Here is a 19,896-nt window from a genome sequence, read left to right as displayed (position 1 = left end):
ATTTCAATAATTACTTTTGTCTCGTTAGTGTAGGTGAGCAGCAAGAAAATTTAAAACACAAAATTAAACGGCAAATAAAACAAAACCACATGCGATGATCGTTTTACGTTCAAGTAATAACTAACGAGAACGGGTCCGCTTCGGAAAATTTAAGACACCAGAGCGACCCCAAGAGGATTCATGAAGGATAACACATCCTTTGACCGATTAAAACCCATGCAAAACGGCAAACAAGTAATTAATTAATAATTATGTTTATGAATATAAAACCATACATTTTATATTAAACAGCGAACAGTAGAATTGCATAAGTAAATTATGTGTACACTGTATACATGTTATGTGGGTCGTGCACTTCCAATTTCTGTTTTGCACTATGTCCATGTGCACTTAATGTTCGTTAATATTACACATTTAGCCCAACAAAGCTCGCCAATACTATTTACTTCATTTTGTCCAAAATGACATCATTGCTGCTGAAGCCTGTCAATTTCTCATAGGTTGTTGATAAAATACAATATCTACTGTCGCTAACTGTGTCCAGTGGTGATTAAATGACTTCATATTAGGGCCCTTCATGAATGTTTGCAATTTCACACCAAATCAGGTATGGGAAATGCTGGAAAAAGCTACAATTCATGTTAACACAGAAAACGTCACAGATGTGGCCATTTTGAACTGAGAGGCTCCGTAGAAGCCTGGCAAGAAGGATTCTCCAAGTAAGGATAACCAAAATGTCCAAGTCAAATATGAGTGACCATTTCTAAAAGGTATCATTTATTGCGAGAGCCTGGAGGTTTAGAAATTTCTGGCACTCTGCATCCACCTTGCTTCCAATCATGACTTTTAGCAGACATACTGTAGAGTTCAAATTTTCTGTGGCTTTGGGGGTTGCTTTTGAAGAGATCATTTTATCAGAAGCATTTGGCTTTCTGGTGAGGAGCAATGTACTGCTCTGCTCAGACTCCCAAGATGAATTAGAGGAAGTGTTCGACCTTTTGGTCACACTATTTATATTGTAGTGTTAGCACCAAGTCCCAAAATGCATCCTCTGCGCTTTTTGTGGCTATTTTAAGTGTCTCACTATCCTTAAAGTAACTGCTTGCCATTGCCACACTAGATGGAAAGCTGTTTGTGACATTGCAGGTTTGCCATTTTTTTTGGTACTCCTGCCGCTAGCTCTAAAGCTGCTTATTTGCATGATGGAATGTCAGCTCATCACTGGCTGATGCAACTTGTCTACTCTATTACAATATTACCTATTAGAATAAGGCCACTGCACTATACAATAATACAAGTATGTTCATTACACAGCCTGTTCTTGCTAGTGGTAAACACCAACCAGAGGCTGTGTGCTGTATAGGTTTAAAGAGTGGTATGTAAAGTCTATGTCACAGTAGGTGACTTGTTTAGAAATTTGTAGCTTTCATTTACATAACCTTAGGGCGTCAGAGTCAGTAGCATGCTCCCATGAAGCTGATTATCTGATATGACATGACTAGCAACTTACTCAAACTAGCCTACTACTTACTATGATAAAATCAAACATATTTGATTTTGTCTTTAGTTGTAGGAGTGGGCTATGTGTGCATGAAAGCTGATAACTAATGAATGCTCTTCCAGATGTACAATGAATAGAATGTAGAGACAACAAATAAGAAACAAGGGTGTTTTAAACCCTACAAACAGAAAAGAGGCTCATCTTTCTGATGTCTCGATTTTTACATACCTCAACATAAAGGAAAAAAAAATGGGACAAGACTGTGGTTAAATTTGTTGTACCTATTGTCCCCTTGCCTGTAAGGCAGCATGCTATTGGTTGTCACTTAAAGGGGTGAGCATGGCTATTCTGGAAGGTTGGCACTCGTTCAGTAAAGTTGACATGTGCAAAGATTTTCATTTATTACATTGACATAGTAATGCAACAAGATCAGCTACTGTGGTTGGCAACTCCGACATACCAAACGACTAGAAGTTGCATAATATGACATCGGCCTAAGTAAACAGTTTTTAGGCAATAAAGAGAGAAAACAATCATGATGTTTGGGTAGGAAACAAAGAAAGTGCCCCTATGCGGTTAAGTGGCAGTATAGGGCTCACCTTTTGGCTGTAATACATTTTATGAGAAATAGACTGTTGGGTCTTCTGGGTAATTTTGGGATAATGTGTGGACATTTATTTAACATAATTATTATTTTTATTTCTTCTACCCCTATTGTTGTATCTCTACTCAGTCTTTTATCCATTATAATTTCCCATATTATCATTGTATGTAATACCAGCTTTATATCCAGGACTGTGGCAATTATATGGTTAAAGCTGATGTCACATACAATGAAAAAGTATAATGGCTGAAAGGCTAAGAAAAGAGACAAAGATATGGGAAGAACAGTTTGGATTTATGCCAGGGAAAGGTACAACAGATGTGATTTTCAAAGTCAGAAGTGATTCTACTCTGTTGGGTCCATTAGCAACGCCCTTAACCTGCAATTGCTCTGTTTAGGTATGATGTTAATCTGCAAGCAGGTCCTCCAATTTACAGGGAAAACTTAGCTGTTGGTGGCAGGATTGGCACTCCAGCCATCGTAAAAAAAACCTCACACTGTTCCAGTGTGGTGCTGAGGTGTCACATGCAGCACTCGGGTCCTAGTCCAGGTGGTTTGTAATGTGGTAGGTACAGCAATGCACTATCAGTGCATGCTCCAAACCTGCTTTTGCACAGGTGAGAAGTAGTGTAGGAATAACAGATGGATTTGTAGTTAAAGTTGAGTTACATCAAGGATCATCATTAAGCCCATTTCTTTTTACTGTAGTTATATATATGTTACTGCTAGAGGAACAGTAGAGCAGACCCAATTGTGCAAGTTGTTTGCAGATGACATCATGCAATGTGGCACCACTAATAATATTGTGGAGAGGAAACGGGCAGTGAAAAAATGCTATGAAGTATAGATGCCTTAAGATTAGTAGGAAAAAGACAGAATACTTAAGATTTAGGGATACAAGAACATGATCAGGTTCAGAAAACTGGAACAATCAGTTCAAGAGTGAAGGGTAAAGTGTATAAAATAGTGGTCAGACAGCATTGTTGTATGGATGAGAAACCTGGGAAATTTAAAAGATGCATGAAATAACACTAGATGCTACTGGAATGAGGATGTTGAGATAGGTGTGTGAAGTAACAAAGCTAAGATCAGGAAAAAACTGAGTAAGAGTTACAATTAAATTTGGAGAAATCATAAACAAAATACTAGTAAGAAGGTGAAAGTGGTATGGGTATCTCACAAGAAGTGACGTAAACAATGTGGAATGAAGAATTATGGATATGGAGGTGTTGGGAAGGAGGAGATGATGATGAGCAAAGAGAAAGTGGATGGACTGTGTGAAGGGGAATCTAAAGGAGAAAGGGGTGTGATGATACATCTACTGATGCAATATAGCAATGACACATGAAAGTAGGAAACTCTTTAGATGAAGAAGGTTATTTTTTATATTACTACCACAGCATTTTGATTTCTCATGAGTGTTGCCATTTTGTTTTCAGTTTCCATCACAGTTATTGGTCACATGACCCGTGATGACCATGTGTCAAGTTACATGTGACATCATAATGCATGTGCTACAAAACATGCTGACATATTGCAGTAAGCCACTGAGTATTTGGATTTCTAAACAAACATGCACCACTTCATGCTTTAGTTTTTTCTTTTTTGATTTGACCCCTTGCATATGTTTTTCTGCCCTTGACTTTGCTTAGTGGTTTTGTTTTTAGTAATCAGTAATTTGTCTTCTGGTTTTGATTTCAGCTTGCCCTTTGACAATACTTTTCCTGGTCCTTTTTAACTGTTGTTTTCAGTACACGTCTGTTTTTTCAGCTCAGGCACAGCACAGAAAATGTTAGAGGAACCAAGATCTATTGTCCTTTTAAAAACACTTTGTGGTTAAGTGAGGCAGAAATGCTTAGGGTTGCTAAGGGGAGCTCTGGGAAGATGGGCGCTTAATATACTGTCACGCTTGGGTCACAGACTTACACAGAGACACAGGAGGTTGTAGAAAAAAAAACCAGGAACTTTATTCAAAGTACTGCAAACAAACATTTGTCTCTTTTCAAAAGTTTAAACGTGCTCCATGACAAGTCAGAGATGACAGTTCCACCAGGAGCAGAGAATGACAGAGAGAGAGAGAGAGAGAGAGAGAGAGAGAAGCAAAACAATCAATTCCAAAACTGACAGGCACTGTACAAGGCTTTTAAGTAAGCAGAGTACCGCGCAAGAGGTTTATTGTGCATTATAGCGCAAGTAAGAGGGGTAAGAAGCAATGTGAAGGTAGACTATCAGCTGTTTCAGGGGTTTTCCCAGGGGCGTCTGTGTCCTCTGAGGGTGCGATCAGCCCTCCAGATACGGAATGTGTTTCTCATCCTAGAATTAGTTTTTCCTGATTGTCTTAGAACACTAGGCAAGAGTTTTAAGGTAATTTTCTCACAGGAAGTCACTAAACTTGGTGTTGGGAAGTGAGCTGGGTCAAAGGCCCAACCGACAGTGAGATAGTGCGTCCAGACAAAAAAAAGGGTAGGAAACACTTCTGTAAGTGAGGGAGAATTTTGGAGCTTGTGGCAGTGGGAGTTTGTTGTGACCATTGAGAACTTTCCATAAAAAGTCCTAACAGACAAATATTTAGAATAATGGCAGAGATCCTCTTTTGGTTTATTTTAAGGTCATTCTAGAGATTTTGACAGACAGAGCAGAGGTTTGTACACAGGTAAGCGAGATAGGTAACTTAATTCACAGGGTAACACTAAACTGAAAGTTTAAAACGAAAGTTAGCAAAGCTAGATACCTAAAATAAACTGTTTGCTCAGGCACTAAGTCACTTTCAGAGTCTTCCCTTAGTTTTCAAGCAACATTTGAAAATTCTTACATTTTCAAGGCACTCTTTTTCATTATGGCCTCTATTAGATCAAATGTGACACATGTCATAGCCTGAAAAATGAGGCACACATTAAAAATAAACAGTAAAAAATAAAAATACAATAAAACAATACAAGATAATGTCTGGTCAGAGTGCTCTCAAGCTATCCCAGGTCCAATCAACTACCAAATGAGTCTGGAGTAGTTTACTAGATCCTCAGATACAGTCAGGAATTATGGAGATTACCTACACAAATTAATGGCAGGTTTAATAACAACATGTTTCTCTCATGATCTTACCCAGCTATATGACTCCTACTTTCGTTCTCCTTCAACATTTGCACTTATCTTCTGGTCCCTTCTATCTGCTTATCCTCCTATCCTTCTACAGTCACCAAACTCTAAGCTCTCCGAATGAAGGTTTGAGTGTCCTGTTAAAGACTGACCCAGAAAAATGTCTAGCATCACTATTGCATAACAAGGAAGCACCTCAGTCAGTCATAGTCCTAAAGCAAAGAGACCATCTGTCTGGGGCTACCTCTATCAGCCCTATGTATTCATCACTGTGCGACAGTCCAGGGAGATTACAATTCCCCAGACCTATGCAGAAGTCTGACATATTGCAGCATCATGCTGCTGCTGCCATCTGTCATCCCAGTGGGATGAAGCCGGCTTTTTGGCATCCTACTTTTGATTTGTTTAATTTCTGAATGGCTTTTGTTTATTTTTATGACATTTAATAATGTTTATCATTATGAGATGATGACATAATTTCAGCTACACCTTACAAACTTTATTTTTCTTGGGCAAACCATTTTATCTTTGTCTCTTTATACTGTTTATGGTTGATATACACATTGCCGATTATATGTCATGGAGGTTACACAACATATTTTGTTAACAGCTTCTGTCTATAAAAGCTTCTGACGTCTGTGTATTGGATTTTATTTAAAATCAATGTCCGTAATAGAGACAATTAGGGGAATTTTTAAACATTCTTTGACTTGCAAATTCTGTTCCATTTCTTTAGTTTTGCTTATTCAGTTGTTTTTTGTTTATCTTGGAATCTGACTAGACTTCCCTATAAAACACTTAGTTAATTAATTTCCTGGTCAGTACTTTCATTTTTTTCACACAGTCTCATTCAAATCATAATACCTGGAGAACTGGTACAAACTTAACCCAAGTTCCCCAGCATGCTTCCATACCACTGTTCCCACTGATCTCGACAACACCTTGCAGTTTGTTTCTGTCTCCAGCTGTCCTTTAGCAGTCAGACAAATTAAACAAATAGTAGTCAATCTGTCAATGTGATGTGTGAACCTCATATTTAAATAAACATAATTATAATATTTAAAAAATATATTATAGCTTATACATACTGTAATTACAGACTTGGGAATTAATGCTGCAAGTAGAATGACTTTTCCAGGAAACAAACAAAAAAAGTTCAGTTATTAATAGAGCAATATAAATGAAGGAACCTAAGAAGGGTAATAAAAGGTCCTGCTAACATATGCAGTATTCGTCAGCAGAAAAAGTATTCTTGAGGTTAATGGAAAATGGAGTAATGGGTAGTAACTGTCAGCAGATGGTTAATGGAAAATGATGTAATGTGCAGTAATGGTCAACAGAAAGTGTGTTTTCATTTGATTGATTACTTTCAGAACAAAGAGGCTTCTCTAAGGGTATGCAAATGAAATAAGCCCACTGAATTTTAAACGCTTTCTTATGGATGGACTGAAAATATCTCCTGCTGCCTGCACTATACCTAGGAAAATGCCTCTGTTATGTTTTAGCCAGGGTTTTTCCCTTGCTTATGTTTATATTCCTTTTCCTTGTCTTTTCTGTTAATTTTTCAGTTTCAATTACTTATTATGATTATTTCTGTTAATATTGTTCTTATCATTTAGCATTTATTCATTTTGTTTTATGTATTCCTGTTTTAAGTATGTCTAGAATTGTTTATGTACTGTTTCCTTAAATTTCTTTATGTTCCCTGTGTTTTGGGGGTGGGACCCCAAGAGGTGGTACCACCCCTTGCACCACCACTAGAGACCATCCCAAACCCCATAAAAGGAAAGCAGGGAAGTGCAGTCTTTGGTGGAGTTAGAATTTCAGTTTGTAAGTATTGCTGTTTTCATTGAATTTTTTGTTTTTCTCCGTATGATTAAGATTATGACTTAGTATATTGTAGTAGGATTTATTTGTTTTTCAGGTTGCTTGTTTGGCAACTACTTTTGCTAAACTTTATTTATCTTTTCAGCATTTTGTCATATTTTTCTGATTTTGTAAACAAATCCTCCTTTTATAAAGATTATTTGTGTCATCCAGCTCTTCTCAAACCAGGGATTTACAGTAATCCCTTCCCATTTTGACTATATTTTGGGACTCTGCTTATATAGTTTTAACATTTTGAAACCAATCATTTCTGGGCAGGCTAGTTTGGATTTTGTCCTGGTTTGTGGTAACATTTTGGAGAACTCACACCACGTTGGCCATTTCATGTGCTGAAGGCACAAGAGCCTCTGACTTTCCTGAAGATTGCCATACAATAATTGAAGATCTCACTGAAGAATTATGAGACAATTTGCTGTTCTTTCTGCTTCCTTTAATGGTTTATAAAACATTTAAAAACAACCTAAATATATTATTTCTTTAGTGCTATAATTTTTGTCTTAATATCTCCATCATGGTAATTGAGAAGGGATATATTGGTTGTTATATGGCTTTAATTCTAAAAGTACACAGTCATAGGGAGCATGTGCTCCAGCTGGATACATCATTACAATGATGATATTTATGCAATCTCAAAATTATTTTGAAAAGGAATCAAGCAGGAAAGTAACCTATCTGAAGTTAAGTGTTCTAGACCCTTTAGGTTGGCACAGATAGACCAGTCGGTTTGGATGTTTGTGTTTTTCTTATGACAATCACTCCTTTGTACTGTCTGACTATTGTAATGCTTTGTGGCCAGACTATTTGAATCATTTAATGATCATAACTAGGAGTGTGACAATATAGCATGAGTTCTTAAATTACTTAATTTTACTTGCAACTGTCATATTGCTGTCTTATACTTCTTTTTTAGTCAATTGTAGAAACTGTTCCTGAATTTCCATTACTGAGTCTTTTTATTCTTCTTTCTCTCCTCAGGGTCCAAGTTGGAACTTAGTCTGTCTTGGAGTGGATGACACTCATTTCTGGAAGAGGACCAGAACCTAAGATTTGAAAGTGCTAATTTTCAACCCAATTGCATCAAATTCAGCATAACCATTTCAGCATGTGCCAGAGATCATAGACTGATGAGGCCAGAGAAAAAAATACAATTAAAAAATATGCAATCCTTAGGTTCCCAAACTGGATGTTCTATAAGGTGTGGCTTCGCCTTAATACCCTTTAGATGAACACAAACAGAAGAGGAGAAAAGAAGCAACCGTGGCAGAGTCCAGCACCCGTATAGAGACATAACTCTTAATACAGAAATACAAGGAGCAAATTAGTATGCAGTAGGATTCCCAAAATATCATATTCTTCAAGTACCTATCACAAAAGTCTTTGAGATACATGGCCGTAAGTGTCTTTCAAAGTGCACCAAGCAGGACAGGACAGGAACTTGCCCCAAAAGAGAGGCCCAGTTGCCTCTCACAGCCAAATCTGTGAGCTTTTACACTAGATATTTTTTGCTGATTATTATTCATATTTGCTGCTTTGTAAACCATTTTGCAATAGCATTAATGTTAAGAACTTTATTAAATAAATAAATAAATAAATAAATAAATAAATAAATAAAATGTCATCTGTCTATCTATCTTATATGGAATCTCCGGAGGAATTATTAAAATAATTCTTGTCATTCATCACCTTCTACATGATTGGTGTTTTAAAAGGAAAACGGGCAACTGAATTCTGGACCAAAACCCATTGTTCTAACAGATTAATGTCCAACTAGGTTTCAGATATGGTTTTAATAAATGCATAGATGATAAATTTGTTTTTTAAACTTTCTCTGCACCACGGCCCTCATTTATTATGACAACAGAGACAACCTTGAATGCTGACCTCTCAAAGTACTTCATGTCAATAATATTACCACGTTATAAAAAGTGGAAAGGGATAGCGTAGAGCTTGAAAATGTTTCATGGCAGCTGAAAAGAAAATAACATATTGGATATTCACCAATATTTTGTCAATTTGAAGGACATTTAGAAACAAAAGTTTAAACCACAAAAGTATTACTAAATAAGATGCTTGAATCTTTAGGAGATGCCAATGATGTCAAAAAATACTGAAAGACTGCCAGAAGAGTAACAGTTTTTGGGACTGGTAGGCATATTTTTATTTGAATTTGATTATGTGACTGGGATTCTGCCAATTGCAATTTGACTGGCTTACTCCGTATTCCATTCTCTTGTTTATTTTTAAACTTACTGTAGTGGCATTTTCTGTCATTTTAGGATAAGCTCCTAATGTAGTTCATTTATTTAAATATTTATTTCCTAAAAATTGTACCATATTTATAAAGAGCACATTGTCACATTCTGAGCAAACATATTTTATTATGTTTTTGCACCCATCAACTGAGCAAAGTAAACATTACTTTGTAAGCCCAACCATCACAAACGAAAATTAGCTCTTCTCAGAATTTCCTTTTCAACATTATTGAAAATGTTATCAAATGAATTCAGTCAGTCAGTCATTATCCAACCCACTATATCCTAACACAGGGTCACGGGGGTCTGCTGGAGCCAATCCCAGCCAGCACAGGGCACAAGGTAGGAATAAATCCTGGGCAGAGTGCCAGCCCATCCCAGGGCACACACACACCCACACACCAAGCACACACTAGGGACAATTTAGGATCGCCAATGCACCTAACCTGCATGTCTTTGGACTGTGGGAGGAAACTGGAGCACCTGGAGGAAACCCCTGCAGACACAGAGAGAACATGGAAACTCCATGCAGGGAGGACCCGGAAAGAGAACCCAGGTCTCCTAACTGCAAGGCAGCTACCACTGCGCCACCATGCTGCCTATCAAATGAATTATTTAGCAAAAAAATGTCATGTAAAGAATGATACTTTTAAAGCATGTGTATTTTTACTATAATAACAATGCATGTCTGATTTACACCTAAAGGAAAAGCCACAGATTTGCTTTAAGTGTAAAATAACCCATAAAGAGAAACATTGTGAAAATGAAAGCCTGCAAACAGATCAAACATAAACAATGCTGATTTTTTACCTTTGATCCAAACTGCTTAAACTTAATTTCCCTAGTAAACACATTTTTGTTATTCGTTAAAGCTAAATTATTCTAGGAGTTACTAATACTATAACACTGATCATTGTAGTGCAAAACATTTATCTGAAAAGGTTTTTTTATAGGACTACAAGAAAGCCAGTGAAAGGTAAATTAGAATTCTTACTGACTTTGGCTGTTATTAGTTTAGCTGTTTCACCTTCTGTAAAACAGTTAATTCCTCAGATCAAATTCCTATTTAAAATGAAACACCTGCAGGGGGAACAGAAGAGCCCTTTGTTTTCACAACTGTTCATTTAAATGGCATAATATATTCTCCAGAGTGTGTGAGATATGGCTATCTAACCTCAGTGCTTTGACCCCAGCTTTATTACCTGGTGAGTATCTTTTCATATCCTATCCATGTCTGTGTGGATTTTCCCTAGTACACTAGCTTCTTCTCATAGCTTAAAGACATATAAGGTTGACAGTATGCTTTGAATTAACCAGATGTGGGCAAGTGTACCTAGTAGCAATAGTACTAGTTTAACTAGTAGTAGTGTTGCCACATATACAGAATACAGTGAAATAATGCACTGGCATACCAAAAATGGTAGGTTCCTGCCTGACACTTTTTGCTGATAAAAGCAAGGATGCACAAAGATTAATTGATTGATAACAATCTGGTGGCCAAGTATGTGACAAATAGCACTGTAATCTCACAGAACTTGGGTCACAGTTTGATTCCCAGGCTAGTAGCCTACTTATTACATGTTCCCATTTGTTTACTCCAAAAGACCAAAAAGATGACAAAATTTTCCCCTTGTAAATGACTATGGGAACTACAAGGGAACAACATGCAGTGCCACGAATCTAGTTAGAATACCTGCTAGGATCCAATCTTTCTGGTTCTCCAGTTTAGTCCTGTATTCTAAAGACATGCGGTTAGGGTTATGGGCTAAACTATCCTGGCTCAGTGTGTTATCTGCAGAAATTCTCAAGATGATTCTGCACTTAGGGGTGTTTTGATAAGGGGGATGAGACAGAGTACAGGAGTCTAGTTTAAAACTTTGTTTCTTGGTGCAGGAATAATTTATCTGCAACTTAACATCGGTAATACCAAGGAGCTGATTGTTGATTCTACAAGCACATGGGGGTCCACATCATTGACAGGTTGGACTGGTCTCATAACACAGAGGAAATATATAGGACAGGGAAGAGCAGGTTGTTTTTTCTTAAGAAACTGCATTCCTTTAAAGTGGGGAGGGACATCCTTCAGATCTTCTATAACTCTGTGATGGCCAGTGTGATTTTCTGCTCTGTGGTGTGCTGGGCTGGTAACATCACTTCAGCAGATGCCCACCAAATTAACAAGCTAATTAAAATGGCTTGCTCAGTTATGAGATGCACTCTGGACCCTAGCAAAGGAGAGAATGAAACAAAACTGAGTGCCATTATGAACAATTCTTCACATCCTGTCTGTGACACACTAACATTCTGGACTTTCAGCCAAAGAATCATTTAGTCATTTAGCAAACGTATGCCAAGAAAAGGTAATGGAGCTTTAAAAAATGGTAATATGCCTGCAAAATGCTTCAGTTTGACTTTGACTGCCAAGGCAGAAGTTCTATCTATCAGATCTATCTATCTATGTGTGTGTGATTTACCATAGATAGATATATCATCTATGACTTTGTTAATAGATAGACATATTCAGAAAACTGATGATTGAATCAAGTGTCCATGTTTGTGGGTGAACCCTGCAGAAGACTTGACTTCAAGCAAGTACAAGTTCCCATCCTGCATCCAATGATGTTGACCTTGTGGTAGAAACAATAACTCACACGAAAATACTCATATAACAATTAATAGGCATTTTTGGCTTCTAAAATATCATTCTCTTTTAGACATGTTAGCATTTACCAAAAAAAAATAAACAAAGACACTCTACAGACCAGAACCATATCCATTACAACTGGAATGCTAAAGAGGCCCTACTTAAAGTATACATATGAACCGCTAAATCTTCCTACTTCCATCCTCCAGTTGAGTTTTGCCATTTGGCTTCCTTTTATGCCAGACCAGGCAATGCTTAAGTGACTACGCCACATCTTCTGGGAAGCACCTCTGGGTCATAGTGAAAGTAGGAAGTAGGATTTCCCTTCCTACTCCCAAAAGTGCATACACCCAACGACCCTTTAAAAAGAGAGAAACACGTGTTGTGTAATCTTTGTATTATTTGGCAGATACTGTATCATACAGTATATATATTTATATATATATGCAGTTAGGTTCATAAATATTTGGACAGAGACAACTTTTTTCTAATTTTGGATCTGTACATTACCACAATGAATTTTAAATGAAACAACTCAGATTCAGTTGAAGTACAGACTTTCAGCTTTAATTCAGTGGGGTGAACAAAACGATTGCATAAAAATGTGAGGCAACTAAAGCATTTTTTGAACACAATCCCTTCATTTCAGGGGCTCAAAGGTAATTGGACAGTTGACTCAAAGGCTATTTCATGGGCAGGTGTGGGCAAGTCCGTTGTTATGTCATTATCAATTAAGCAGATAAAAGGCCTGGAGTTGATTTGAGGTGTGATGCTTGCATGTGGAAGATTTTGCTGTGAACAGACAACATGCGGTCAAAGGAGCTCTCCATGCAGGTGAAAGAAGCCATCCTTAAGCTGCGAAAACAGAAAAAACCCATCCGAGAAATTGCTATAATATTACGAGTGGCAAAATCTACAGTTTGGTACATCCTGAGAAAGACCTGGACGTCCATGGAAGACAACAGTGGTGATGATCGCAGAATCATTTCCATGGTGAAGAGAAACCCCTTCACAACAGCCAACCAAGTGAACAACACTCTCCAGGGGGTACGCGTATCGATATCCAAGTCTACCATAAAGAGAAGACTGCATGAAAGTAAATACAGAGGGTGCAATGCAAGGTGCAAGCCACTCATAAGCCTCAAGAATAGAAAGGCTAGATTGGACTTTGCTAAAGAACATCTAAAAAAGCCAGCACAGTTCTGGAAAAACATTCTTTGGACAGATGAAACCAAGATCAACCTCTACCAGAATGATGGCAAGAAAAAAGTATGGAGAAGGCGTGGAACAGCTCATTATCCAAAGCATACCACATCATCTGTATAACACGGTGGAGGCAGTGTGATGGCTTAGGCGTGCATGGCTGCCAGTGGCACTGGGACACTAGTGTTTATTGATGATGTGACACAGGACAGAAGCAGCCGAATGAATTCTGAGGTGTTCAGAGACATACTGTCTGCTCAAATCCAACTAAATGCAGTCAAATTGATTGGGCAGCGTTTCATGATACAGATGGACAATGACCCAAAACATACAGCCAAAGCAACCCAGGAGTTTATTAAAGCAAAGAAGTGGAAAATTCTTGAATGGCCAAGTCAGTCACCTGATCTTAATCCAATTGAGCATGCATTTCACTTGTTGAAGACTAAACTTCAGACAGAAAGGCCCACAAACAAACAGCAACTGAAAGCCACTGCAGTAAAGGCCTGGCAGAGCATTAAAAAGGAGGAAACCCAGCATCTGGTGATGTCCATGAGTTCAAGACTTCAGGCTGTCATTGCCAGCAAAGGGTTTTCAACCAAGTGTTAGAAATGAACATTTTATTTCCAGTTATTTAATTTGTCCAATTACTTTTGAGCCCCTGAAATGAAGGGACTGTGTTAAAAAAATACTTTAGTTGCCTCACATTTTTATGCAATCGTTTTGTTCACCCCACTGAATTAAAGCTGAAAGTCTGCACTTCAACTGCATCTGAGTTGTTTCATTTAAAATTCATTGTGGTAATGTACAGAACCAAAATTAGAAAAAAAGTTGTCTCTGTCCAAATATTTATGGCCTAACTGTATATATATATATATATATATATATATATATATATATATATATATATATATATATATATATATATATATATACATATATTGTCACGCTTGGGTCACAGATTTGCACAGAGACACAGGAGGTTGTAGAAAAAAAGGAACTTTATTCAAAGCACTGCAAACAAACATTTGTCTTTTTTCGAAAGTTTAAACGTGCTCCATGACAAAACAGAGATGACAGTTCCGCTAGGAGCAGAGAAAGTCTGAGAGAGAGATAAGGAGATCAATTTAACAAAACTGAGAGAAGCCCGTACAAGCTTTTTGAGAAGGCGGAGCACCGCGCGAGAGGCAGATTACGCGACAGAGCTGGCCAGAAGGGAAAGGAGAAATGTGAAGGTAGCCTGTCTATGTTTCCTAGGGGTTTCCTAGGGGTTTTCCCAGGGGCGTCTGTATCTTTTGGGGGTACGATTAGCTTCGCAGCTCACAATATATATACTAGGGGGCTTTGCCCCCTGCTCGCTTCGCTCGCCAACCCCCGTGTTTGGTTTTCCGGATACACACTTTTAAGATTTTTTTTTCTTTGAATTGTTGCTATTTCATTAGTTTCACTTTTATTTCAGTACTTCTGTAAAAACAATACAGTATTTGTAATCTTGCGAGTCCCAATATGCTGAATCTTTTTAATGAGGTCAGGACAGGTTTCTCTGTTTGGAATTTCAGCACAGACAAAACGATCTATATCATCAGCAGTTAATAATTTTTTTTTACAAAGTAAAAAAGTAAGTAGAGTTCTGCATTGGACTCCTGTCTGTAAAGTCGTGCTATTTTCCTCTCACAGTTCCAAAGGTACATGGGGTTACCAAGGTGATGCCCCAGCTTTTGTCTAGGTTTTTGTACAAGGGCTAGACAGAACGTTTTTGACTCCTGGGGTAAATGTAGCTTTTTAAATAAGCAGACAGATAAATATATATGGTGGCTCTGAGGCTAAGGATCTGCGCTGGTCTCCCGAAGGTTGCCGGTTCGAATCCCCGTCACTGCCAAAAGAGATCCTGCTCTGCTGGGCCCGTGAGCAAGGCCCTTAACCTGTAATTGCTCCAGGGGTGCTGTACAATGGCTGACCCTGCGCTCTGACCCCAAGGTTAAATAAAGAACAAAAAAAAAAAAAAAAAAATAACAAAGTAACCAATAAATGCACGTGCGGTAAACTCCATTTTTGAAATTCTCAAGATTCTTTATTTGTCACATGCATAGTTATACAGGACAACACGCAGTGAAATGAATCCTGATCTACTTTTCAAAAACTGTGCAAAGTTAGAAGAATATCAGTTAAATTAACGAAAAGTCATAGATTGAAAGATAACAGTATAGTAGAACATAATAAATAAGTAAAATTATGTGAATAAAGTAGAATTAAGTATTAAGGTGCAATAGTGTAGTATTGTGCAAAACCAAAGTTAGACTGGTGCATAGTTAAATGAGGCAGTTTGTTTGTTTGCGCTACTGCGATCTTTACTTTCTTTTTTTTATATTTTCTAATTTTCCTACTTTCATATCCTTTAACTTTCTCCACATGTGTATAGCGCCGTTTTTTTTTTTGTTTGTTTTTTTTTTGAGACTTTCTAATTTCACTGGTTTCATAGTCTCTAACCTGCTCTGCATGTGTTTAGCATCAACGTTTGTAAACGTCTTTATGAAGTTCTAGTTTGTCATTTTACTCATTGTCTTTTAATTCTGAGCCATACAGTACAATACATAGAACAGAATAAATCCTCAATACAATATAAAAATAACAATTCTATAAGTACGGAGTAGAATTTCAAATTAGATGATATCACATAATATGATTTGGATTTGTTTTAAGTCCTGGAGACCTCATTCATCAAGCTGCCTCCCCCATTTTGCCATTCAACATCTGAAATAGCGCTAATCCGATGAAAGAACCCCTCATTCCCACGTCCCCATTCATCAGGGATGACTTTACCTTAGGCAGGTAATCTACAATTTAAAGAGATTGTTATTTTCTTGTGGATTGTTACATATGCATTATTTTCTCTTTTACTTTAAAACCTTTTGTAAAAACAATACTTGTTTCTTTATTTCCTGCCCAGCGCGTGTTTACATCTCTTTCTTCCCAGACGTATAATACTGCTCGTGTTGTGAAGGGTGTTGCGGCTGAAGGTACGCTAAGGATATGCCTTTGTATCATTTGCTGTCTTTTTGCTGCTTGCTAGCTGCCTCTTCTGCCTGTCGCATGTCGTTGTTTTAAGAGCTCTGAGCACATGATGCTTGCCTGCCAAAAACAATCCAACAACTGCTAGCTTAGAGGTCTGTTGACTTGTTTTAAATGATGGCTCACTGCCTGGTCTCGCGTGACTTTGTAAAAGCAATACCTGTCTTTTATGTCTGGCCCCGGGCGTGTTTGAATTCTTTCTTGCAGGATGTATAACGCTGCTCGCGTTCGTTTGGGGTAGCTGCCGTCGCACTGCCCTTTGATCTTTTTAAAGCCTGTACAGCTGCTGTCCTTTTTGCTACGGTTCTGGGACAATCTCTTGGCACCAATTCTCATGTTTACGATCCCCACGAGATGCACCATGGCAAGTCTCCTTGGTCTTGCGGGTCTTTTAAATGTCTTTCGAGATTATCACGTATCGTAGCCTTGCATTTGCTTTCCATTCCAGGATTTCCTTTTATATATAGAGAGATATGTAAATCTCATAAATATAAATATAATTCACATAAATATGTATATAAATCTCATTCAGAGCAAATATTTAAATACAACACTTTGCTTTCACCATAGTCTTGTCTTCTGCACAATGACTGGCATTTCAGGGATGAATTTGGTCCCATTTTCTTGACTACCTGCATTCCGTTTAAAATTAGGTGTTTGTTAAATTGATATTTTGTTTTTCTCTTAATATGAACTAGGGGGCTTTGCCCCCTGCTCGCTTCACTTGCCAACCCCCATTTTTGTTTTTCCGGATACACACTTTTAAGATTTTTTTTTTTGAATTGTTGCTATTTCATTAGTTTCACTTTCATTTCTGAACTTCTGTAAAAACAATATTTGGAACCTTTTGAGTCACAATGTGCTGAATCTTTTTAATGAGGTCCGTGAGATGTGTTTAATGACTTTGTACCATAATTCAGGATAGGTTTCTCTGTTTGGAATTTCAGCACAGACAAAACAATCCACATCATCAACAGTTAATAATTTTTTTTGCCAAGTAACCAATTCATGCATGTGAGGTAAACGCTGTTTTTGAAATTCTCTTGACCAGAGCCGGCCTTAGGGCGAAGCGAACGAAGCGACCGCTTCGGGCCCACAGCTGGAGGGGGCCCACTGCGCCCAAGGTTTTTTTTTTCCTGTGATGCGACGCTGCTGCGGAGGGCCCAATGGAGCAACAGACTCCTTCACTCCAACCTCTATTACTCATTTTTTTATATATATAATTCACGGAAACATTCCATCACTTAATTACTCCACATGGACATCTCCACTCGGCACTCCAATCTTCATTACGCTTTACTCAGGCCCGCGTGCCTGTTGCCGCCTCCACGGCTCATCTGTGCCTCTGTCCTCAGTAGGCGACCACTTACGCTTCAGTCAGGGCCGCACTGCATTCTCGACAGAGCATAAAAGGGGCCCTTCTCTTCATAAAGCCATCACTTTCTTTCATATCAATATATTTCCATTTTGTTAGAAAGAATGTCTTGTAGATAGTAGTTAGGCCTTGCCGAATTTCCACAGTTTGAAATTATTGTATTCCAAATGTCTTCAGTTCCACTGCCAAAAAAATATAAATCAGGTGCTCAAAAACGTAAAGAAAAAGCAGCAAAAGATGAATTCTTTGCTACCCAAAAAGGCGCTTTGCAACGCTTCCTAACGAAAACGGTTAGCTCTAGCAGCAGCAGCAGCACTAGCACCAGGACTGAACTTCCATTAGTCGAATCTCTTGATTATTCTGAACTTTTTCATGAGTTTGCCAATGCCAAGGTTCGAAAAGTGTCTTTTGTGTGAAATAGATTTCAATATCTGCTGGTAAGTTATTTTATATTCGGAAATCTGAATATCTCGAAAGTATGAAAACTAGCTTTAAAACCGAATAAAAATGTAAAAACAAAATAATGTGGATCTTATCTTCATAAAATAAAAAAAAATATATATAAAATATAAAAAGCAAAAAAAAAGTGCTTGGCCTGGCTATTTACCTCCACGTGCTGCCTGGTGGAAACAGCAAAAGCTGGCTAAAATGTAGCTTTATCTGTTAATGTATCGTCACTAAAGACATTTATGCGGGCCCACTCCGACCTCCATCACTCATACCCTTCACTTAGGGCCTTATACGACAGTCTGCGCCTGACAGCCTGCAAATTTGGCTCGTGTCAGTGTGTTACGGTTACAGTTGTCAGTGTCAAATGGAAATCGTCAAAAAGTGATGGTTGTAGATGCCGGGAAAACGCATTTCTGCAGCTCAGAATGCAGGAAATCGCTTGGCGGCCGGAGCTCTGCCCCAGACCCCCTAGCTGCAGGGGTCGGGCCCAATTTGCTTCGGGCCCAAAATTGTCTAGGGCCGGCTCTGTCTTGACTTAAACTTCAAAGCCTTAGAATATTTACATACTTCTGATATATCACCTATGTCCATATATTCGATCTCTATTTGCCTTTTCGTTATTTCTCCGGGTAATACTTTCTCTTTCTTTGCACTAATGTGATGTTTACTTTCTGTTTTTGACACTGTTGTTTTTTTCTGCTTTCATATTCTGTATCTTGCTCTGCATGTGTTTCGCGCCTACTTTTTTTTGAGGCTTTTGAATTCCAGTTTTCATTATCTCTAATCTGCTCTAAATGTGTTTGGCCCCCTTTATTTAACCTCTTTATGACGTTTTACTTTGTTTTCTACTTTTATTTCTGACCTCGCTTTATCCTGCTTTTGTTTCAATGACACCTGGGGCCTCATGTATAACGCCGTGCGTAGAACTCACACTATAACATGGCGTAAGCACAAAAGCGGGAATGTGCGTACACACAGAAAAATCCAGATGCAGGAATCTGTATGTACGCAAACTTCTACGTTCTTCCGCTACATAAATCCTGATCAGCGTGAAAAGTAATGCACGTGCATGCGCTTTCTGTCCCGCCCCAACTCCTCCCAGAATTACGCCTCTTTGAATATGCAAATCAATATAAATAGCCTTCTGTGAAAAGACAATGGGAAAAGCACGGGGAAAATATAAGAATTTCAGCGAATACCAAGTGGAGGCAAAGGAAAAACGTACTAGTTGTTGGTTTAAACAGTAGTATAATCAACAAAAGGAAGTTGATCGAGTGACAGAGTGTCGGAGAAACTCGAAAGCTCAAGTTCACAAAGTCGCACAGTGCCTGAAATAAAAAAGAAGTCACATATCAAAGTCGCCGTGAAAAGGCGAGTCGTAGCCCACCGTCTGAGTGTCATATGAAAGCTTATTAGGGTATAGACAAAAAAAATAGGCACACAGTGGGAAAAAAGCATGAAATGTCAACTTTAATCTCGAAATGTCCACTTTAATCACGTAGTTGATTTTGCCATTAAAGTAGAACATCATAAACTTCATCTTAAAATCATTTAATTTACTAGTTTCTCAAATCCCATTGTAACTAAAGTAGCACTTTAAATGCTTTGTTCTGTATTTGATCTTCTATGTGCTCTGTGTGTGAATCACTACCTGCTTCTTAAACGGGCTTTCTCTTTCTCCGACAGGACACATAATCCATTACATTCGTGATATTACAGCTCTCTGAATAATTAGAATACTGAGATGTATACGTGATATCTTTTTCATGATGATAGGAATGAAAGCATGTTATTAAACATGGGAACACGGTGGCGCAG

Source organism: Erpetoichthys calabaricus, chromosome 12 (genome assembly GCF_900747795.2).
Source record: "Erpetoichthys calabaricus chromosome 12, fErpCal1.3, whole genome shotgun sequence".
Classification (NCBI taxonomy): domain Eukaryota; kingdom Metazoa; phylum Chordata; class Cladistia; order Polypteriformes; family Polypteridae; genus Erpetoichthys; species Erpetoichthys calabaricus.
This window is presented reverse-complemented; position numbering follows the sequence as displayed.